Source organism: Rhipicephalus microplus, chromosome X (genome assembly GCF_043290135.1).
Source record: "Rhipicephalus microplus isolate Deutch F79 chromosome X, USDA_Rmic, whole genome shotgun sequence".
Classification (NCBI taxonomy): domain Eukaryota; kingdom Metazoa; phylum Arthropoda; class Arachnida; order Ixodida; family Ixodidae; genus Rhipicephalus; species Rhipicephalus microplus.
This window is the reverse complement of record NC_134710.1, coordinates 220,303,900-220,328,191: the sequence shown is the minus strand read 5'-3', so window position 1 is coordinate 220,328,191 and position 24,292 is coordinate 220,303,900. Positions and strand designations below refer to the sequence as shown.

Genomic DNA, 24,292 nt, shown 5'->3' with positions numbered 1-24,292 from the left:
AAGAGAATGCAGACTTTTTTCATGCTTGTATGAACTAGCCAGCCCAGCAACACATTTTTTTATTGCCATGGTGAATGCATGCAGGATATATCCTTCTTAATTTCAACTGTGTCACAATTTTATAATGATGGATACTGTATAATGATTGATACTACTATATAACTATGTACAGCTGCAATTTTCTCCTAGTCTTTTCTGCCCTTACCCCTTTATTCATTGCAGAGTAGCCAACGAACCTCGTTAACTTTTCCGCCCTCTATTTTTCTCATTTTCTCTCTTCTTATGCACAAGCTTATTCTGCATCAACCTTAGTCAGTATGCAAAGCATGTGTACCAGTGCCTGAATGTGCTCTCAGGTAAAGTGAAGGGAACAAGCTATCGCACTGAGCCTAAATTTGCTGTATATTTATTTTTTGTTTATTATATTTATTGCATTTTTGTTAGTTCATAGTGATAAAAGGAGCAGAGTGGCCTTCTGCTATTTATGTAAGCAAGGACATGAAAGTTTGTCACATTTTGCATTGTGCTCTCAAGAATACAGAAATACATATTATGTATCTGAAAAGTATCTCATTCACCAGACACATTCACTGTAGTGAGAATGCATCCGATTTATGGATATTCATTGGGCAAATAGAGATGAAAGTTTTCAAAATACTTTTTGCAGGAATCCCAACAACAGAAGGCGCATGCACATGACTGAAGACATTTTATTGCCCTTGCCCTTGGTTTCTAGAAAATGGCTGGAGCAAAAGTTAATAGCATGTGTGGCCATCACCACCTGACTCCATGCACGCTTGTTTCCGCCCTCAGAAAGGGAAATCAGGATGAATATCTCGGGTATATTGCCTAGAGTCCTTTTGACACTACCCCACTAAAGTGGCAGCAAAAGTGAAGCGCAATTGACTGTTTGCGAAACCCTGCAAGCATGTTCTGCAGAAGGACTTGTTCTTAAACTAACTAGCTGGTACTTGCTAATTATTATGGTGAAGCACAAACTGGACACACAGAAAGAAGCCTGTGGTGTGTCTTTCTGAGTGTCGATTTGTGCTTTTGCATTACACCATGACTATTACCTGCAAGCATTCTTCTTCCGACAACTCAAATGTTGACGCGAAGGTTGATATCATGATTGACAGTTAGTTGTACTAGCCTGTATCTGTTCTACCCTAGCCTAGGCACATACCCAACGTCAGGGTCCACATAGCAGAAGCAGAAATGGGAGAGTAGTACCATGTGTATGTCTTTCCTGTTTTGTGCCCACTGCGTACTTCAGGCTAGAGAAAAACCTTTAGTAGTGCACAAATGTATTCGTATGTGAAACTATATCCTAATGGACCACCCCTCAAGCCCAGTTTTTTGTGAATGGGTGACAGACTGTGATTGGTGAACGAGCAGTAGTGCACTGGCATACCTTATTCACTTTGCATACTACGATCACTGCTTTGTACTGGCTAATATTGATCTATATAGGGCCAAATTACTGCAGTCATTGACTCCATCAACTAATGTAGGCCCTCTGCAGCCGATGTTGTATTTATTCAATCTCAACTCAATGATGCTCTTGCATTTAGTACGTCAAAATCAAACTAAATTGTTTAGAAGATATGCTTTTTGGGCAAGTTCGTACATACTTAGTAAATTACAATAGCCACAAAACGGCGAAATCAGAAAAAGCTGAGCAATAGAAACAGAGACAGAGAGAAGAGACGTGACATTAGCAACTGATATTTATTTTGGGACAACCTTCTTCTGAAGTTCATACAACGCATGGTAGATAACAAACCAAAAACACCAGGCAAGCTAATCCAAGCAAATCGCCTTTGGGCTGAAAACAAACATTCTTTCCTAGTTAGATGAACTGAGGCTGCGCTAACACATTTGTCAGGACCCAATTTCCAGATATGAAATGCCTCAATAATCTTCCGTTCACGTTCATACTTAACAGAGAGGAAACGAATGACACACACTGCTCGTCTTTAACTAGAGTCAAAAAACGCTGGGGGGGGGGGGGTCCCTTCAGCAGCAACTGTGACCTTTGATTTTACGAGCATGGTCGTCGCTGGCAAGCGCGTCATCTTGCTGTCAGCACAAAATTGTGCGAAAAGTGTTCTTAGAGCTGCCTTACTCTCTTAAAACAGCGTTTTGCAGATTTGCGTGAGATAGGACCCTAAAGAGTGAGCTTCTAGCCGCACTTTGTATAACATTTCAATTAATTGAAATGTTATATCGCATTCATAGCTTCACCTTTGTAGTGAAACTGACTTTTCTTTTTTTTTTGTTGACTGACGACAACACCAATTGTTCTAATGACGTCAAGGAGGCGTGAAAGCACTTGTTTATTTGTGGCTCACTTCCCGGCTCAATTTTTATGCGCACTGGCTAGTTCACGCGATCCGTCGATTCGGAAATCAAGACATGCGACGAGCCTTTGTACTTGCTTTTGGGTGAGTTGGGAGGAAAGAGACAGATGGGCGCCAAGGGAGCCGTTGGACGTTCGCGAGTATCAGACGCGCTCTACGTGAATATTTGGGCTTGACTTTATGATAGGGATGCCGAAGAACATTGCGCAGTGTGATCAAGAGGCATCTGCTTTTTTGTGAAATATCAAAAAAAAATTTTCACGGATGAATCACGACTTGCGTGAATATTCTGTTTTTAGCACGCAGTTCCGATTCCTGTTGTCCATTGACCATGGTGACTACACTACAGTACCCGGAGTGACTCACAAGAGAGAAAAAAAAGTCACTTTTCTACGCGTTATCGCCAGTTTCATAACAAATATGAGAGGCTTATTGACGGAATGCTGCTTAACTTTCAAGAACAGAGACACACACACACAGCGGCACAGATACTTAGGTTAGCAGATACTTAGCACAGATACTTCGGGTAACTATAGCTCAGGCCGACCTCTCTACTTTTCTGTAAATAAATTCTCTCTTTCTCTCTCTCTCTCTCTCTCTCTCTCTCTCTAGGTTAGCAGTGGCATTATAAAAAAGCAGTATGTAGTTGGGTTAGTTGTGACCAAAAATAATTTTGAGCCATAAACGGTCCGATGCCGTGTAAAAAGGCAGAATAGTGAACTTTGGCACACTTGGCGCAAGCTGTACTCGAATGCGCAGCAAGGCGCAGGGATATGGAATTGTAGCAAAATGGCACAGTTTGATCACCACTGTACATGTGCCAGGTTTTTCCAGCTTCATGGTCTACCTAACCTGTCGCACTTTACCATATAGGTCACCATAAAGAAGGCCTATAAATATTGATCTAAAAGTTTTAGCCACACAGTGCCTTATTAAATTTTTCAACAAAATCTTAAAGAAACAGCCTCTACAATCCTGCAAAATTACATCATTCACTACTTGTTATCCTAAAGTGACCATATTTCAAAAACTCGTAAAGTGGGAGCTTGTGGGGGCGCGGAATTGTTTTAGGTTTGGAGTAAGTCTGCACAGTGTACGTGAAAACTCTGGCATGTGTGCACCACCAGAATTGAGTAAACCCCTCTACCGTACACAGAAGGTGCGAGTTAAAGTGAAAACATAAAATGGAGAAAGTAGAGCAAACAACTGTGATGGAGAGCGGTGGGGAAGGAAGTTTGAGCATGAGGTGGGAGAGAGTAAAGCCTTACAAAACGAGGAGTGCTGAGGCAAGGACTCGGGAAGGTGTCCTTGCCTCATATTTATTATTAATATATTAATATTTATTAGAAATGTTAGTCCTTGCCTAATAATTCTTCTTGAATAAATCTCTTTGCTGATGATTGTGTTCTCATGAAATTAATGACAGTAATGTCTCTTACCTTCACTAAACACTAATAGGTGCAAGCACATGCGCATTTCTCAGAATTCAAACAAACCTCCTACTTACCACATTAACAGTGTTACTCTTGAAACAGTGTTCACTTATAAGTACCTCGACATTCACATTTCTTCTAACCTGTCCTGGGAAACACATATCGATCATATCATAAATAACGCCAACCGCATGCTTGGGTATTTTTGCTGAAACTTTTCTAATTCACCCTGTTCAATAAAATTAGTGCTTTATAAAACATTGGTTCACTCGAAATTAGAATATTATGCATCAGTCTGGAGCCCTGGCATTCATTCACTCATTTATAATCAGGAAGCTGTGGAAAACTATGCCTGTCGTTTCATACTCTCTAACTATCACCGAACAAGTAGTGTAACTGCTATGAAATCATGTTTATCCTTCCCTTCTTTCTCTTATTGCAGGTCTGTAGCTTCATTATGTCTTTTTCATAAAATTTGCTATAATAACTAGCTAAAAACAAGTTATTCACAAAACCCTCATATATATCAGCTCGCATTGATCACCACAATAAAGTTGGAATTCCATCATGTCATACTAAATCTTTTCATGACTCATTCATACCCACAACTTGTGTCTGTTGGAATGGCCTTCCCCTCAACATCGCTGACATAATCATACTAATTAGTTCTGTAAAACAATTACTATTTTGTGAATATATTTTTGTGACTGATTGTATAATTTTTTCTCTTTATCAAAGAAACACGTTCACCCACGGCGTACTATTGCACTATATGAGGCCAACGTTGCACAGCTACATCTGCCCTCACTGCAATGTGGCAGACACTCTGGCGCACCTCCTACTGCAGTGCAAAGTAAGTGCCCCAAGACACTTACTTTGCTGCAGCACCAGATGCGCACCGGATGCACCAGAGCAGCACCAGATGCGGACCAATACTTCCTCAGTGAAGCGTAGAAAGCTGCGATCTCCCAGCCGGGCCTGGTCGAGCAGTGTCAACTCGTCGCTTGAGCCCGGCGGCTGTCCAAGCCAGAGGGTTCCAGGAATAAAGGATCCTCCCACCTTCACTCACAAGCTTCATTCAAGAAATGTTTTTCTCTCCCTCTCTCTCTCTATGAAAGTTGATCTTTTGTACTAACGCTGAAGCTACTTCTTTTTATTTGTCTTGACGTGAGTTTTTACCATATACTGTATAGTTTTTTTTTTACTTCATATTTTGATGTTTCTGTATTCTTGTGTATCCCCACTCCCCTCTGTAATGCCTTCCTTGAGGGTACAATAGATAAATAAATAAATAAATTTGCAAGATCAGATTCAACGATATGGTCCAAAGGTGAACGTCGTAACCTCTGTGCTATACAGGCAGAGTAGTTGAGCGACCATTTATGGGAACCATATGGTTGCTTTGCTATGGGTGAGGGAATGAGAAAAACATCAAGAGCAAGATGAAAACGCGTAAAATAATGAAAGACAAAAAGAGGAAGAAAGAGAAAGAACATCATAGTCATGTATAGGCTATTATTCTCCCTGAGATTAGGTGAATTGATCGTCTGGTGACCACTGGCTGAAGCACGCTTAGTGTGGACTGCTTCCTGCGTCGTCTGCTAGCCACCTAAGGCTTGCATTGTGTGCGTTTGTCAAGCGCATCCTAGAAGGGCACTTTGTCTCACTCTATTAGTGCAAGTTTAACTTCTTGCATGTTTGCCTAGCACAATTTACAGACATACTTTGCCTTGCTAGGGTGTATATTCACTGCAATAAGATCCGTTCATGCACTTCCCGAGTAATGTGTGACCCTCCAATTACCACGATCATTTTGGTGTATGTGCCCCATCGTGGATGAAACACATCGTAAGGTGCCCTTGTCGTCGTCCGAAACATGAGGAGTATTAGATATTGTGTGAATGCAGTGTTATAGCGACTCAGTGATACACAAAATTCCACTTGTTGTTAGATGTCTAACTGTGGTTTTGTTGCTTAACGGTTATGCAACGAGCTTTAATTGCGCTTGAGATATTCTTTCATTGTGTGGTCCAGGTTCCACTCCAGCGTAATATTTGTCAAGTAAATTCTGACACTTCTGTACTTGAATTGTCCCTTAAAAAGAACAGAAAATGGAATGAAACGGAGGTGGTTGAACTTGAGTTATTATTAGACCATTTGGCAAAATTGATACAGACACACCTGTGTGCTTAGGTTTGCGTTCACCTTAAAGAATCCAGATGGTCAGATTTAATCCAGATGGGATGCCTCACACATATGCTATAATTTCAACAAATGTCATCCTTTTTTTTTCTTTGGTACATTATCTTGAGCGCTTTTGTGGCATTGTTATGTAATGCCCAGGAGCAGTTATGTTTTCAGATAAATTGCGAGAAAAGCCAACTGTTTTTACTTTTCTTGTATAGTTCATTAGAAGAAAAATATGAATGACATTTTGTTTAAGGAATTACTTAATTAGCAATAATTGGAAATAATTATTTACTATTATATAGTATGTAAGTCACTGTACCTTCTTCATAACATGTCAAATTTCGAACAGCTGCTCATCGCGACACTTATAATAGCTTTTAGAAGCATTATTGAGGTATCATTTTGAATGTATCAAGTATGATACAGTGGGCATTACAGTGTTAAAAATATACATTTGTGCTACGAAATAAATGAACCTTTGTTTTATCTCTGTCATGCGCAGATAATCAATCGAAGAAAGCTGTGTGCTGAACTGTAACGTTTTTATACTATTACAGGAGTAAGCACGATAATGCACTGTCTACCACGTAGCTTTCTCGAACAAACTTGTCAATTGTCCTACATTCATTTCATGGAGAAGTCAATAAGAAAAAAATGCTGATGCATATTCGCGAATATTTTTAACTCATTGCCAAAAACTATCACATTTCTTTTTTTTCTTAGTATTCAAGACCAACAAACATGAAGCAAATAATGAATTCAGTCACAATAGAGCAGTGCGTAGTAGGCGGGACACAAGCTGAACACTTACAAATAAAAATACAAGAAGTGCGACATAGGCATAGTGTGAAAACACAGGCAGTTGCCAGGCACAAACATGCCTTTCAATCGCAGATTCTGTTTATCCCTACGGTAACAGAAGTAATAGTAACATTCTGCGAGCTTTGTGTGTCCTTTTGGCAATGGACAACATACGTATTACACGTAGGCTTCAGTCAGCGCATTTTATTCGCTGACAATCGGCTCGCACTGCTGAAAAAAGTGTCGCTGCGTACATTTGTATGCGTGCCACCGGCCGCATATCCACACAAGCGCGGTGATGATGCTTCAACCTGTAGCCCGATCTCATTGCAATGAGGGTGGCTTAGCTGCCCGTGACTGCGAGCCAGCTTCCAGCTGAAAGCGTGACAATACACAGTCATGCAGGCAGATTGGCGAGACAGCGGGACCGTAGCCACAAAACTGGGACATCTGGTCACTTTATATTATCCATACTTGTGTTGGTGCAAGCTTGCCAACATGCAAACATAATTAATCTTGTAAAAATTAGCGCTGTTAGACAGCACTCGCACTGTGTCCTACTCTTGTGCTCCATCCCATTCGCACCAATTTTTGCAAGATACATCAAATGCAACTCGCCCACCTCCCTACCGTACTGTAATATAATCAAATATTACAACGTCAAAATCTATCATTTGGGTAAAATGAGCTCACATTCCTCTTTTCACTATTGAGACAGAGTGGTACAATGTTGATTGACAGATGAAACTTTTCCCAAAGAAACACCTAGAGCTACAGACATCATGGTTAAGCTTCATGTTTACCACTGGTCATGGCTAGCTAAACTCAACACGTGCATTGGCATTACAGCACTCTGACCCCATCAGAAAGTAGCTACCATAACCAAGAGCCTGCAACATCGTGCTAGATGGTAATCTCTTATGTGCCTAAGATCGCCACTTGTGTAAAGTCTTCTTTCAGTATAAAACTGCCACCACATTGACATTTTGCGGCACATTTGGAGGGGCAGAATCATCTCACAAGTAAGGCGACTGGCTACTAATCTTCATGATGTTGTACATTGCATCAGTGCCTGCATATATATTCTGTGTGCCCAGCCACAGGCCTGAGGCACAACTGCCGCAAGCACTGGCAGGAGCTACCAGGTCAGTGTTGGTGTATGCAGGTCAGAGAATGGCCAATAAAAGAATAAACAGGAAAGTTCAAGGCCAAATTGCAACTACGCGTAGTCAGGTGTAGTACTAATGATGAGTGTTTGCAATGTATGTCAAACATCACAAACACATTTAGGAGTTAATATATAAATGTGCAAAAGCTTTATAATGCCACAGCGATTACAACATCTTCTCATATGGCTCACTCATGCAATTTTTTTCAACCCGCGTAGAAAGCAATTTAAATTTGTGCTGCGTCACAAAATGCTTAGATGATACATATTTGGAAGCAACTCTTCGGCAAAGCTTAAGCCACACCCCAGCTCACATTGGAGTTGAAAGGGTGAGCATCATCATGTTGCTCAGAAGGAGTGCTTCATGGTACACGGAGGGGCATAGGCTTCTCGGGTCTTCTCTGTACAGAAGACCCTTTAGCCTCATCCTCCACCAGAGATGGAGCAGTTCATTGTGCCTGATATGAATGAAACATGAAAGGAAAAAAAAGAGGGGGGGGGGGTGTGTCAATAGGGGTTGTCAACAAAACAGAAGTGCACCTTTTTTTTAACAGTTTCCTGTTTTCATAGAGCACTACTATTAGACGAAAAAAATATTTCTTTGGAAAAAAAGCAAACACAATACAAGCACGTTGCACCTAAACTATTGCAGCCATACGTTGCGAATCTGTGCAAAGATAATAGAGAGCTGTCATAACTCAACCTTGCGTGTTTATATGCATGATTATTTCCTTCATGTTAAGCCTATTGTAAGCCGTCATGTGCCAGCTGAAGCTCTACTTGAAAAAAATACTAGCAGCTTAGTGTACTGACAATCATAGTTTCTTACAAACTTACCTAGAGAGAAATCTGGCGCTAGTGAGCTGCTGGATGCAAGGAAATGATGGGATATGTGAGCTTCGAACTTGTCTTGGATTTCTACACCTCAAAGACGCATCTGGCTTTACGTTAAAATGATTGATTTCTACCTAAAGGGCATGTAATAAGCTATTTATTTTTGTCATTGCACATAAACGTGTTTTATTTAACACTGGAACCTTCTGCGTCGATGTACATTTTTACGAAGCGTAAGGAGTAACCAAAACGGCCACTAAACTTGGCAGGCAGACGACAGAGTGAGCATTCCTTCTGCCACTTTATGTCGTCTGTTTCTTTCGCTGTTTCGGGGGTCGCCTTGAGACGCTCGGAGCAGTAGGACGCACTGTACATCGTCTCCCGAGCCTTTCGGCATTTTCGCTGCGACGCGTGCTTACTGACCAATAATTTATGTATGAGTGGGTGCATGAGGTTATTGGGAACGCGCGGATATCACTCTCTGCACTGGATTTATCAAGATTCTCCCAGGAGCATCTGCTGACCCGACCAACGCCGCTCGCCGCCCTGAGCCTAGCTGGCTCAGCGCGCGTCCGGCTCCTTGCCTAAGCCTGGTGCAGCGTCTCACGCTACTCACATCGTCGTGCCCAGCCGCCCACCGGAATGGAGTGCGTCGTAGAAGGTCATACCATCTCTGAAGAGGAGTGGTCCGACGATTCCTGGCAATCGCCCGGCTATCGTGCCCAGGAACGACGCCGACGGGAACTTCAAAACCAAGGCAAGCCCGTTCTTCAACCGTGTACGTCGGAGAATGCCCGCGCCGCTGTGCCGGAACGCCAACCCCAGGTCAAGTCACGTCCGCCTCGGTTACGTCGGCGGGCACCACTCCCCCGATTGCCGCAAGACTCCATTCATATAGTAGGACGTCCAAGAACGCCCATCGACTTGACGAAAGTGCCGCCGTGGCAATTGCACGACGCCCTGCTCAAGGCAGCTTCACTGCCAGATCAGCCACCAGCAAGTCGGGATCGCCTTCGGACGCACCCCACCAATAATACCTTTACCTTGAGCGTGATCGACTCGCAACGCGCCCAAGCCTACCTTCGAGTGAAGTCGATTACCATCGGCGCTGCTACTATCGAGCTCCATGTCTACGCCCCCCCTCCAGACGACGCCATACGAGGCATCATGTTCCATGCATACGATGACTTCTCAGACGAAGAGATTTTGGCAGACCTACAAGCCAGCAACCCCACCATTCCTATCGTGAGTGGAAGACGCTTGGGCCAAACTAGGCACGTCGTGGTTGCACTAATGACGCCAAACCTTCCAAAGTGGATATTCTACCACGGAACCGACATCAGGCTGTACCCGTTCTACAACAGGGTGGAATCGTGTTTTAACTGCCGCAAGGTTGGTCACCGCACGGATGTTTGCCCGATGCCACGTAAGCAGCGGTGCCGCCGTTGCGGAGAGGAACACCCCACACCAGGACAGGGCGAAACACCCGCATGCACGCCACGCTGCATCGTCTGCAATGGTGCACACAACACCGGCAGCTCAAACTGCAAGTATCGCTTTATCAAGAAGGCGCCACCCACCCCGCAATCGAAGCAAGAAGCGCAAGAACCTTCGTCGAACATCCATCGCAACCCATCTCACAGTGGCTCCTCCAGCAGACGCTCACCATCATCTCGAGACCATTCTGCATCTTTCCCACCACTCGGGAACAGCAGCAACCAGCAGCAGCGCCGAGAGAGCAGGTCCCCATCCCACACCCGGCGCTCAGGGTCTCGTTCAGCTAAACGACGTGGCAGCAGGTGTCGATCCCACAGCAGGCGCCCGAGGTCACGCTCAGCCCAACGACGAGACAGCAGGCCCTCATCTCACTCAAGGTCCAAATCAGCCAGGCGCAGCCCATCGGTGTCTCGTTCATCCAGTCGAGGTCCCGGAGAAGCGTCCAAGTCGGTGGCCTGGCAGCGGGGCGCCCCGGCATCACTACTATTTTCCGATTCACAGGTGAGGGAGTTGGCAAAGGAGAATTCTGCCCTTAAGGCTCAAATCTCGGCCCAGCAGTCCCAGATAGCTAAATTGACTAGCTACATCCAGTCTCTAGAAGCCAAAATAGATAGAGCACTCAGTATCGACAAACAAACTACACCCACATCATCCGAAACACAAGACGCACATCCGAACCCCCTGGCACCAAACCCGGCGTTATCGCCAGTTCCTCAACTTCAGAACGCTAATAAACGCAAGGCAGCTACACCCACAGCTTCACTCCACGCAGACGCCGACATCACTACAAAAGTAACGACGGCAGTCACGGCAGCCATCTCAACGCTGAAATCCGATCTGAACGCTGAAATAGAAACGCGCTTTAATGCGATCCACCAAACCATCCGGGAAACAACCACCTCATTCGCCGTGTTAAAGAGCTCGACCGAAGCTGCACTGGCCGACTTCAGTGTGCAGTTGGCCATCCACCGCACACCATCCAATAGCCGGCAAACACCGGCCCCTACGCCAATAACATAGTCATGGCGGCTCTCCACACGCTCACCGTCTGGCAGTGGAACTGCAGGAGCTTCCGCAATAAGAAGGGCCATCTGCAGCAACATATCCAGCATATTCAAAACCATGCACCAAATGGGGAATGTTCGCCGGACATCATAGTTTTACAAGAAACGAACACTGCCGCTCAACTGCCCGGATACGCATCATATAATCAGAAAATAGACATATCCGCGAGCGCACAATGCCACACTGCCATCTTAGTACACAAGAATGTCACAGCCATTCAACATGAAATTGAGGGTACGAGTATTCATCACACACTGGTGGAAATTATACCAAAAAGACGAGGAGACAAGCCACTCTTCATTTTAAATATATACAGCCCTCCAAGAGATACAGCTGCGGATCTACCTTACATCTTTCGGAAAGCAACAAATCTGGCGAAGGATGCAAAGCTGCTCGTACTAGGCGATTTTAACGCAAAACATCCCGAATGGGGATACCCGAAATCCAACCCCAAGGGTCGCCGATTATGGAGCATCATACACGACCTAGGTTTCAGTATCCTCAATGATCCGGAGCAATCGACGCGAATCGGGAACAGCGTATGTCGAGATACTACCCCAGACCTCTCCCTTTGCAAAAACACGGAGGGTGCCCGTTGGCAAAACACAGGTCACACCGTAGGAAGTGACCATTTCATTCTAGCGGTAACCATTGAGTTAACCACAAGCAATGTAAAAAAACGAGCCACAGCTCGCATTACAGACTGGGATAAATTCCGCCAACTGCGCAAAGAAACGGCACCCGATTCGGTATTGGACTTGAACGAATGGATACTTTCTTTGAGTCGAGATGTGGACGCTACAACATACCAAGCAGACGTAACTCCGGAACAGCCATCAACAGATTCACGCCTTCTACATATGTGGGAGGCGCATGAAAGCCTCATGCGTAGGTGGCGGCGCCAACGTCACAACACAAGGCTCCGCCGCCGCATCTCGAGGCTCGAACGTGAATTAGAAGCCCACACCGCTGTGCTAACACGCCAACAGTGGGGCCAACTTTGCGGCAGCCTCAATGGCCAGATGGGCTGCAAGAAAACGTGGCATCTTCTGCGACACCTGCTGGACCCTGGTAGCTCCAAGTCGGCCGCACGCAAACAGCTCGCGCGAATTGTCCATCAATACCCGGGCACCAACGAAGAGCTGCTGGAGGAGCTCATCACCCGCTACATCAACACATCTCAGAAACAGAACAGCACAGAGCAGTTGCCTGAATACACTGGAACAGCCAACGAACAGTTGGACGCCGACATTTCGGAAAGTGAGGTTTGCATAGCGCTACATAAACTGCGTACAACATCGGCACCCGGTCCTGACGGGGTGACAAATAAGACGCTGCGCAACCTCGATCCAAAGTCGGTAGGGGCCATTACTGAATATATGAATGAGTGCTGGAGGTCCGGCCATTTGCCATCAGAATGGAAACACGCAAGGGTCGCGTTTATACCGAAACCGGGCAAGAAACTCGACCTGGAGAATCTTCGTCCAATCTCGTTGACCTCCTGCCTGGGCAAACTAATGGAGCATGTTGTCCTCTGTCGCTTGCAAAATTTCGCGGAAGAGCACCGCCTACTTCCCCCCACAATGTTGGGCTTCAGGGCCCATCTATCCACTCAGGATGCGCTCATCCAGTTGCATCACGATCTCCTACGACCTGAGAGTGGCACTAGTACCAAGGCTTTGCTCGGTCTGGACCTTCACAAAGCATTTGACAACGTGAAGCATAGTGCCATTTTAGGCAGTCTGTCCGAACTACGATCCGGGGAACGCATATTTAACTACGTCCGTGCTTTCTTATCTAATCGAACGGTTGAACTCTCAGTGGGTGACCTTCGTTCTAAGCTCATCACACTCGGTGATCGCGGCACCCCGCAGGGAGCTGTTTTGTCCCCTTTCCTTTTCAACCTCGCTATGAGGTCACTACCTCCCAAACTTGACACGATACCCGGCCTGCGATACACCCTCTACGCAGATGACATCACGCTCTGGACGACGGTGGGATCCGATGGTCAAATCGAGGAGACTCTTCAAAGAGCAACCGACGTAGTCGTTCAGCACGTGTCAGAAGCGGGTTTGGAGTGTTCCCAGAGCAAATCGGAGCTACTATTACTGCGACCTCCAGATCGCCGCAAAATTAAGACTCCACTTCCTAGTATTAACGTGTATGTCAATGACACGCCAATTAAGCAGGTGGCCCACATGAGAGTACTCGGACTCATTGTGCAAACAAACCACCACAACAACATTACGCTAGACCGTCTCACCGTAACCGTGAACCAGACGGCCCATCTTATATCTCGAGTGAGCGCTCGCAATCGAGGCATGAAGGAGAAAGAACTGCTACAGATAATTCAAGCCTTCGTTTTGTCGCGCTTCACGTACGCCCTCCCTTATTTGCACCTCCTTCAATCTGAGCGAGCCCAACTAAATCGGCTCTTACGCAAAGCGTATAAGGTGGCATTGGGTCTCCCCCGAAACACATCGACAGAGCACCTCCTCAGTCTTGGGCTGCATAACACCTTAGAAGAACTTCTTGAAGCGCATCTTACGGCGCAAATTCACCGATTACAGGGAAGCAGGACGGGGCGTTGGATCCTTGCTAACATTGACCATGTGGTATCTCCTACGGGTAACGATCCGGCTGTCATCCCCCCCAACATCAGAAAGAAATTCCTCATAAAACCACTGCCAAAGAACATGTTGGCCAGCCATCACGACGGTAGAAGGAAAGCGAGGGCCAAATTCTTGCAAAAAACGTACGCGTCCAACCCAACCGTTGCGTACGTTGACGCCGCCCAATACCGAGAGTTTACTAAAGCATATGCAATAAGCGTAATCACTCTCCCCGGCAACAACGCCAATTCACCTCAAATTAAAGCGGCTGCTTCTGTCCGTGTGCTTAATACGACAGAAGCTGAGGAAGCGGCGATAGCGCTAGCAGCAGCATCCGGATTCACCACTATACTCAGTGACTCAAAGGCTGCTATATCCAACTTCGCACGTGGCATTGTGGCCCCCACAACTCTGCGTTTACTATTGCCCAGTCTCCTTACAGATGCTGAGGAAGACGCACTATCCTCCGTTGCGCTGGTATGGGTGCCGGCTCACGCGGGGAACCCAGGGAACGAGGCGGCCCACCTATATGCTCGAGGATTCGTCAGCCGAGCGGTGGTACCCGCCTCTGATTTGGAAAACCCTGGTGAAGCCTTGACATCCTACCATGACATCACACAATATTACCGTCTTTCGAGGCAGACAAAACCACCCCCGCACCATAAGCTAACTAAGCGCCAGGAGGTTATCTGGCGCCGCTTGCAAACACATTCATTTCCGTGCCCATACATTTATGCACGTATATACCCCGACTCGATTGATCCGCATTGCTCGCATTGTGGCTCAATAGCCACACTTAATCACATTCTCTGGGCCTGCAGGGAAGATCCCCCCTCTCTCGATCTCCTAGCCGCTCCCTCGCCAGAGGGGTGGGAGGCAGTTCTGACCTCCACCAGCCTGGCCGTTCAGCTCCAGGCCGTACAAAGGGCAGAGGAGGTGGCCATCAGGTTCAGCCTGGCGGGTCACCTACCTCCTTAAGTCTGACGACAATAAAGTTGTGTTCTCTCTCTCTCTCTTTCGCTGTTTCGATGCGCACGCCGTCAAGGTAAGCGCACTTTTATCCAAGAATATAGTATGAGTGAATGAGATTCGCTTATGAAGGTTTTGTTTTATAGAAGCTTTATTTACTTTTGAGCCAAAGCATCGCTCATCACCAGCCAACACAAGCCTCGCAGACACATATATTGTTATTCCCAGTGCATAGACGGTGGTGCCACACTTTCCTCTAGGTATTAGTGTGAGAAACTCTATGCTGACAATGGTGTCACACATGCACATATGGCACCGCATGACAGTTACCACTACAGTACTAAGCAGAACCATTGAAAAAGGTCTGCTTTTAACACAATCATCTGTACGTCAAAGCAATTATTATTATATTTATTGGTCAAGCTTTGTCAAGTTTCTTGACTTCTGTCCATGAACACTTAATGAAAGGATGCTATCTCGGTAACATAAGGTGCATAATTCATCCAGACTGAATTATTTTTACTTGTACTAAACAGAAACCTCAACTTAATGAAAACCATAATTCAAAGTTTCTTAGCAAATATGACTGAATTATATTGGCATAAGATAGCTCCATGGGGCAAAAAGAAAGTGAAATAGCATATTGTTTTACTGCAGTCCAAATATGCACATGCAAAACTTACGCACAGCATCTATGCAATCTACTTTTGAATATTATATGTAACTTGTCTGCATCGCTTGCCTACTACGATGAAACCACGATTATACAACTTTCAGGGGACCACGCCAAACCACCGTATAATCGAAAAACTAAGATTACAGGAAGTGATACTCGGCTTCTTCCAAAAATGGGTACAGACTGCTTAAATAAGCCCATGGCACGGCCTTGTGCCTCTGCAAGGAAGGTAGATTAAATTATTCTTGCCAGTGCGAGATAATGGCAGCATTACTTATCATTGAAGGAGGTGTGAGCAAACCTTTATTATCAACCCTTAAAAAAATTGTATCGAATGCGCATCTTTTTACCAATGAATAGAGTCCGAGCATTGCCTGCACATGAAAACAAAACCGAAACTGCATTTCCAGCTGCTTCCTGTCAGACGACTCAAACGTCATCGCTATCACATAATGGCCACAGAAAACAAGTTTGCATAAAATGCGTTTGTGCATGGTTCGTTCATTACTGCACTGCGTTAGTTGTGATTTGTTGCCTTGTGAAGTGCAACTAGTGGTGTCCCGCTCTTATTATGAATGTTGACGTCAAGTGAAAGTAATTTTGCACAATGAAAACAGCTGCGTTGCGCCGTTACGCGCGCACAAGCCTGTAACTGTGAGTGCGACTAAAGCAGGTGATCAGCCGACCAGAAAAAGTTTTCACAGACCGAAAATGTGAAAATATCAGCTGAAGCTACTCTGTTTGGGTGCAGCTTGAATAGGTAACGACCCCAGATATGTACACATGCAAACGAAGCATATGTAGATGGGCATGAACTTCCAGGAGAATAAGTTTTGCATTCCAAGACATCCTGTCTCACTCTCGTTTTTTTCCAATCGTCAATCTAGGGTAAAGCAAGTTCACATTTTGCACTCATCAACATTTGGTCGACATTTGATCCGAGTAAAAATAGTTTTTTTTTCTTTCAGACGGAAGCTGAAAGTCGTCGGGATATGCGGGGTCAGCGTAGAACTGCGTTGTATAACCAAGGTTTTTAATACATTATTTCTACAAGGATTTTGCCGTGACCAAACGAATTTGTCGTAAAATACGATTCGTCGTGGAACTGGGGGATGTATAATTGAAGTTCCACTGTATGTCCTCAAATGGCAGTAGCAGAAGTGGTAATATTTATATGTGACAAATTATTAGGTATTACCACTCAAAAGAAATGTTCCTAACAGAGCAGAAGTCTCGCTGCACATTATCAGAATGCATAAAGATTTCTTGGTGCCATTACTCCATTTAGGATTGAAGTCACAGTTTATTAACAAACATGAAAGCAGTGTAATGAGCAGGCCCAAGTAATAAATTTTGTGTGCAGCCATTGAAAACAACGCATAGAGGCAAAGTATTGTTTTGTTCCTTCTACCATAACCTTGAAGATGGGGGGAAAATGAGTAGAGTCTGTGAGGTTATCAGAGAACAAGGTTCTCCTGCTGCAGCAGGACTGAGGAGTCAACCCTGCAAGCGAATGCACATCTATCTATTCAAAAAAACCATAATGCAACTCTTAGTCACAACGAGAAACTTAAATATGTAGTAGTAATAACAAAGAAGGGCAAATAAAAGAGGGTCAGGAAATGGCACTAGCATCAGCCTGTCTCAATTTTTTGTACTGTACTAAAGACATGAGAAAAAGATAAAAAAGAACAGAGATACAGAAGAGTAAGGTGATTAAAAACAGATGACGCAAAAAAGAAACTATAGTCAAAAGATTTGTTGATCCAACAGAAATGCATTAGCACCAACTTTTTGCATGCAATAAATGTCAACAATGTGCCTGCCAACCAACGTTGGCCCGACTCCTCAGACAGCAGCACGCTTTCAGTGCTTTAAGTTAGCTGCTACAACCAAACAATTCTTCATGCACATCCTCTGATTCAGCCTGTTGAATCGCCCTGACCTTCGTAGTGATGGAAGCGACATTTTGCTTTTTGGAGCAGAAAAAAATGGTGTTTTGGAGCAGCCTTGAATGTCTTCGGAGCAGAAAAAAATGCTATAGCTTAGGGTTGCTATTGGTGTTTTCGGAGCAGATGCATGTTCCTAATGACTCCTAAAGTCTAAAACATCACTTAAGCATCCAAGAAATACCTATATTTATTACTGAACAAGCCGTATGCTAGTATGCAACTAGTATACAAGCAGTATAGTTGGCATAAATAATGGGAGGGGGTGGTCAAGAGAAGGCTGGGAGGACAGCCCTTGCAAGTGTCCCCCTCGGGATTTAGCTTTAGCACGTGATATAATTGAGTTAACAGTTAAGCATAGAGCAATAAACTTTTAAAAGGCTTTATATCTTTTACTGCGTAGCTGTGTGAACTATGGGAATCGCAAAAAGGTGAAAAAAAGAGACTGAATAGAACAATGCAGTTACTTGAGCTCGGACCCCATGCTTACTTTTAAAAATTATAATGGCAAGCATAATTTAATACTTAAATAAATGGTCACCGAAAATGGTCACCATTGCTTGATATGTGGAGTCTAACGTCCCAAAACCACCATATGATTATGAGAGACACCGTAGTGGAGGGCTCCAGAAATGTAGACCACCTGGGGTTCTTTAACGTGCACCCAAATCTGAGCACACGGGCCTACAACGTTTCCGCCTCCATCGGAAATGCAGCCACCGCAGCCGGGATAAAAAATGGTCACCACGGCCTAATATGTGTCACCCCTTGCGATTTTTCTGGATTTATGCCAACATACTAGAGAAACAACAAGATGCAAATTCGGGCTACTTGGTAATAGTTCATTTTTTGATAACTCACAGCACAAGAAGGATGAAGACACAGACGAAGAATAAGACAACACGAATGTCTGTTTTTGTTAGTATGACCTGTTTTTTGTAGATATGTTTTTGTTTTGTGCAGCATGTGGCTGCTCCACGTGTCCTGAAAAAGTGTTGTCACTTGAATGACTCCGCTGCACATGCGCAATTGCTCTGTCGAAGCTGGTTGACCTGTGTATATATTCGCTGATGATTGATTGATTGATATGTGGGGTTTAACGTCCCAAAACCACTATATGATTATGAGAGAAACCGTAGTGGAGGGCTCCGAAAATTTAGACCACCTGGGGTTCTTTAACGTGCACCCAAATCTGAGCACACGGGCCTACAACATTTCCGCCTCCATCGGAAATGCAGCCGCCGCAGCCGGGATTCGAACGCGCGCCCTGCGGGTCAGCAGCCGAGTACCTTAGCCACTAGACCACCGCGGCGGGGCTGTGTATATATTCGCGCCTTTCCTTTGAATAAACTTTAGTTGAGACAGCGCTCGTGTTGTCTTATCCTTCCTCTGTGTCCTTCTTGCGCTGTGAGTAATAAAAAAAAGGGGGGGGCATTCTATAGGTTGATAGTGCAGTTTGTTTTTGGTTTCGCTTAGGCCCACTGGGTGGTTTTATGGTTCAACTTCCTTTTTTTATTTTTTTATTTTTTTTTAGTTGAACAATAACATTTTGGAGCAGTTACTAGCAAATATTGCACTTCAGAGCAGCATGGAGCAGCATTTATCTTTTGGAGCAGTTTGAAGCAGCACTTCCATCACTGCCTTTGTTCAGCCACACATCCCAGCTCAGCTTTCCATACTGCCCATTGAGGCACTTCATTTTTTTAAAAAAAATGCTGAAAGTGCTTTCACAAACTTTTCAAATGTCACAAACAACCTGCCAAGTTTGCGAAGAGTAATTCCTTTTTTCCCCAGAGAGATAGCCAGATATGAGCCCGAAAGGCAACATCATGCCATCACATGTATTTGTACTGGCTCCTAAGGTGCAATCACACAACTGACAAGGGGAGTTGGGTTTTCATAGGAATAGTAAAGATACAAGAGTACTGTTCATGACACCATTTTTATCTTACAGTCCTATTATTGAAGATTCTGTCTTCAAGTGCTTTCACATGGTTTACTCTGCTCACCTTAGTTTTCATTCTTCCTGGAATGGCATTTAAGAACACCAGTTAGAGAAGCCATTTTAGCAGGGCCAGCAGGCCTACTTGCTACAGTCAAATGACCCTGCTAACTTGCAGTACTTAAAACATAACGACCCTCCGTGATTAGCACTAGAATAAGGCAGACAATTTTTTGCCAACATGAAGTGTCAAACAACATCTATACTCGGTAACAATGTGGTTCTTTCTTTAATATAAGTTTCTTTTCATGCTCTCTCAATACTTAGCTCTCTTCAGTTCTATTCTACTATTGAACTGAGGCAGATTGTTGCTTCAATTCCTGAAGATGAGTTAGCTGGTATGTAAGGTGGTTTCCAGTAGCACCAAAGTATGTTGGGCATTGCAAAACTATTGTAGAGGAACAGTCGATGATGAGTCATCACTTCCCCTGGTTCAAGGCAGCACATCCAACAGGAGGTTCTAGGTATATACTTACTATATAGCTTACGCTACTGGGTAATGTGGCACAGTGAAGCTGAGTACACGTGAAACTTGATTTAACAAGAAATTAGCATGGTACTAGAATAAAAAGAATCTTCTTTATATGCTAAAGTTGTTCAAGCAACTTACCAGAGTCAAGGTTTCTAAAACCGGCAAGCCTGCGTCTTGGTTGTTGGCCAGGAGATCTATGGGGACCAAGAATATGCTATTAAACTGACATACAGATCTTTTTTCTATGTAATGCAATTAGAGACAAATCCGCTGCAGGAGGCATGATTTAGTTTGTTCCCAGAGTTTGTTCGGCAGCAGCATCGCCTAAGTACAAGCTCTTTTTTTTTCTTTCATCAATGCTCTATTTTAGTGAAAAACAAAATATACGAGAAAACAATAGCATGCCACTACTGATGTGCTATCAAAATTCTATATTGTCATGGTGGTGTTCAATTATTACCAAGATTATAAATGCAAAGCAGTCTTATGCGGATGCGAAAAATGCGACTGAATATTTCATAATGCTTTTGCTAACTAACTTATACATAACTCTCTCGTTTCTTGAACGTAGCCGGTTTTATTTAATATGTCTTGTATAGGTTCAAACACTACAGGCTGCCCACTGAACACCTTTACAACAATGCTATATATGGCTAGGGTGCCATGTATCTTTCGTGCCCGTGCACCAACGACAACAATACCTAAGCGTTGGTCAATCCTGGAGGTAGTGCTATACTCGTATGATCCACAGTGAAGGCTTCCTTTGCTACTTATAAGAGTAAGCAACAAACCAGGCAAGAAATGGTTTACTCACTTTGCACTAGAAGAGTTCAGTTTGAAAGGCCACACCAATCTATGTCCCTCAACAATGGTCATGTATAGATTAAACTTAATGATTATGTGCCGTGTTTTGTGGCGCAAGCGCCACTTGATGGCCAAAGAGCGCCAGGCCATGGCATAAGAGACGTGAACAATGATTATAGTGAGTGGCTGTATAAGGGCCTTAAAATTTATCGTGCTAAGGCGGGTAAATGCATAAATGTATTAAAATTGTGAAAGTGATGCGTAATATGTGTAGTGAGAATGAATACCGAAAGATCGTGAGATTAAAACTATGCTGGAAATATATGGCATTAGCAAAAGTGCCCTGTCAATGCCTTTGCGTCAGGTGCTTTGTTTCATGTTGGCACCACAGCAGCGACCTCTCAATCTTCAGCGGTCATGCTACAGAATGAGAAGGTATATGACATGAAAAGTACGCACGTTTCTTAAAAATGCCAATAATGATTGATGCTTGAAAAGTGGGTCTCTCTCAATGAACATTCAGGGTGAAATGGTGTTTTTTGTTGGTAGAGTAATGGAAAGTGCGGTCTTCTTAGTGTGTTTTTTATGCTATATTCGAATGTGAAGCACTGTTAGATTTTTACCACTAGAGATCAAACTTGAGCTACGAGTCTAAGGTAGTAAGTTGACTAATCGGAGTATAGCACAGAAATCACATTGCCAAATAATGAAACTGAATACATGTACTTCACTTCACTTCACTTTATTTTCTTAAAGACCCCCGAGGGGGTATTACATAAGGGGTGGGTTAACAAATAAAGTTCTGTTATTTTTTTTTATTGACACGGGTTTTCATTGCGAAAGACGTGCAGACAGTTGGTCGAAAAATGTTGATGGACAGGAAATGGCCACGACGTCGTGGGGAAGATCATTCCAGTCGTTTACAGTCCGTACAAAAAAAGACATAGAAAAAGTGGTCGTTCTAATGCGTGGACGGGCAACTTGAAGTGGATGTCTAGTGCGGTGAGATATGCGGGCTGGTGGAACAATGGAATGAAAGAATTTGTAGGCCTGTAACTTGACGTCCTGCGGGGCGTGCCGAAGGTGACATTTCAGAAAACCTAGGGATTTGTTTGCAGATGATATAATGTTGGTAACATGCAGGCGCCAGTTAAGATCATTGCACAGGGTGACACCGAGATACTTATATGATTGCACGTGTTCGAGGGCGACGTTAGCGATTGAGTAAGAGAACAAAGAGGGGTTGCTACGGCGGTAAAAAGAGACTGTTTTACATTTGTTAGGGTTAAGTTTCATAAGCCAGCTTTCACACCAGTCCTGCACGTGGTTAAGGTCATCTTGAATAGCGGTTTGATCTGTCGGGTTAGTGATTGAATGATAGATTACACAGTCGTCAGCAAACAAACAGATACTGGAGGAGACATGCGAAGCTACATCGTTATTATAAATTAAGAAGAGAAGGGGACCAAGAACGGAGCCTTGGGGGACACCTGATGTTACTGGAACCTGATGTTACTATAGACTCTTGTCTATAGCCCTCTGTGAAGCTGGTCATCTAGTTTCACAATAAGGAATGATGCCTCAATATTCTTTTTTAAGAAACACTATTTTGCACATACCTCCGCACATTAGGCCCTCCAAGACTTGACAACGACGATCTACTTGAATTATTAGAATCCATATGAAATATATAATTGCACAATAATTCTACGCTATTGCCCTAAAAGTTTCGTTCATGCTTGTATTACTAGCTATGGAAGCACTTACCATAAATAAAGTCTGAAAGCTGAAATACAAAAAATTGGCATAGTGAGTGTGGCAGATAAAGGCAGTAACAAGGTGTGTGACTTGGGAGTTTTTGACATCACGGAGCTGAACGAACTCGTAATGTAGTGCCATCCGCTTTCGGCGCTAATTCGTAATGCAACTCTACGAAATTTGGTATATAGCCCGATAACTCTCGGTGGGTCTTGGACAAAAATTACTGGTGGCAAATGCTACAAAAACGACGACCAGTCGACAACAAGCCGCAACAAAATACCGAAGAGCTTTTCTTGAAGCAGCGAGATAAACATAAACTTGGCTCGTCACGGATGCTTGCACAAGTAAATCATAAATATTGGGGTTTAACACCACAAAACCAAAATATGATTATGAGAGACGCCGTAGATGAGGGCTCCGGAAATTCCGACCAATGGTGTTCTTCAACGTGCACCTAAATTTTTTACACACGGGTCTCTGCATTTTCGCCTACCTCGAATTGCGACCGACGCGGCCAGGATTCGATCCCGCGAGCTGCGGGTCAGCATCAGTAGTCGAGCACAACCACCACCGCGGCGGTGCTTGCACAAGAAATTCGACTGCAGTATATGCAAGATGCGATACGGAAGCCGACTGCTGTCAAATAGTTCTACCACAATTTATTTCTGTCTGTTATCAGTCAGAAATGAGACCACTAATAAGAGAGGAAACAATGGCAAAGAGAGAACTCACAATAAAGTGACCATCCGTGCCAAACTTTGAAAAAAATCGGTAATGGTTCCTATCCGCCACAAAGGCCGCGACTCCATGATTTCGCCTCCTAGAAAGGCAAATTACCAAGATGAGACACATAACACGGCAAATGTGCTAACGTATATGGACATTTTCTTCGCCTAGTTTCCAGCTTACGTTCGTTAATATAAGGCATGTTGGAAGTCAATGGCACAGAACGAATTTCGGACGAAAACCAAGCGCCGACTTTCCTCGATTTGCTTACGTAAAACCTACGTCGCAAAGAGAAAATACCCCCCCCAAGGGCCTTCAGGCCCTCAGTCAGGCGCTACTTTCGGTTACGCCACGCCAGCTACGCTGCCTCAGCACATATTGCGAGCTGCCATGCAAATTTTACGCGGCTTCCGGCTTCAACCGAGATTGACTAGTTATGACCCTTAAGAAAAACAAATTGCGTGTTTGCAAAATATTATAATCGTATTTTTGTTTTCAATTTTTATTATTAAACATAAGACAATATTTTTATTTGGAAATTTGGAAACAAGTGTTGCTTTTTTTTTTTAGAGTTGCGTTAATTTCTCTCCGCTAGAGCACCTGTAGTAAACTCCCATCGGACACTGCGGGCCGTCAAGTCTTCCTTTTTTTGTCGTCCCTCAAGATGGTACGTGGCGTGTGTTAATTCTCGAAATTGGGCTGAGCTCTGCATGCTACATTCCGTGTAATTTAGTGTGTTACGTCATTATGACTTGTTATGATTGTACAAGCCTTGGTTTTCATGCTTTAATAGTTTTCAGCGTGGTCGTGGTGTTGTTCAAACAGTGATCCGGCACAATTGTTCAAACAGTGATCCGGCAGCTGCACGTGTTAAGCCTTACTCACGTCGACATAGTCAAAAAAATAAGCGTTGACATGATTTTAATATGAAATCAACAAGCTGAAGCGTGCGCCGTTACAAGATTTTGCC

At 44.1% G+C, this 24,292-nt stretch overlaps 2 long non-coding RNA genes across 2 annotated transcripts; both read right to left on the bottom strand.

The window, feature by feature from the left end:
- Nucleotides 1-8,088: 8,088 nt before the first annotated feature.
- LOC142777096 (uncharacterized) lies at nt 8,089-22,522 on the bottom strand. Its single transcript, XR_012887926.1, has 3 exons — nt 22,455-22,522; nt 20,170-20,225; nt 8,089-8,413 (listed from the first exon to the last, which is right to left on the bottom strand). It is a non-coding gene; the product is annotated as an uncharacterized LOC142777096 (long non-coding RNA).
- An 80-nt stretch (nt 22,523-22,602) lies between these two features.
- Nucleotides 22,603-23,729, bottom strand: LOC142777095 (uncharacterized). Its single transcript, XR_012887925.1, has 3 exons — nt 23,506-23,729; nt 23,329-23,416; nt 22,603-22,621 (listed from the first exon to the last, which is right to left on the bottom strand). It is a non-coding gene; the product is annotated as an uncharacterized LOC142777095 (long non-coding RNA).
- Between the last annotated feature and the right edge of the window lie 563 nt (nt 23,730-24,292).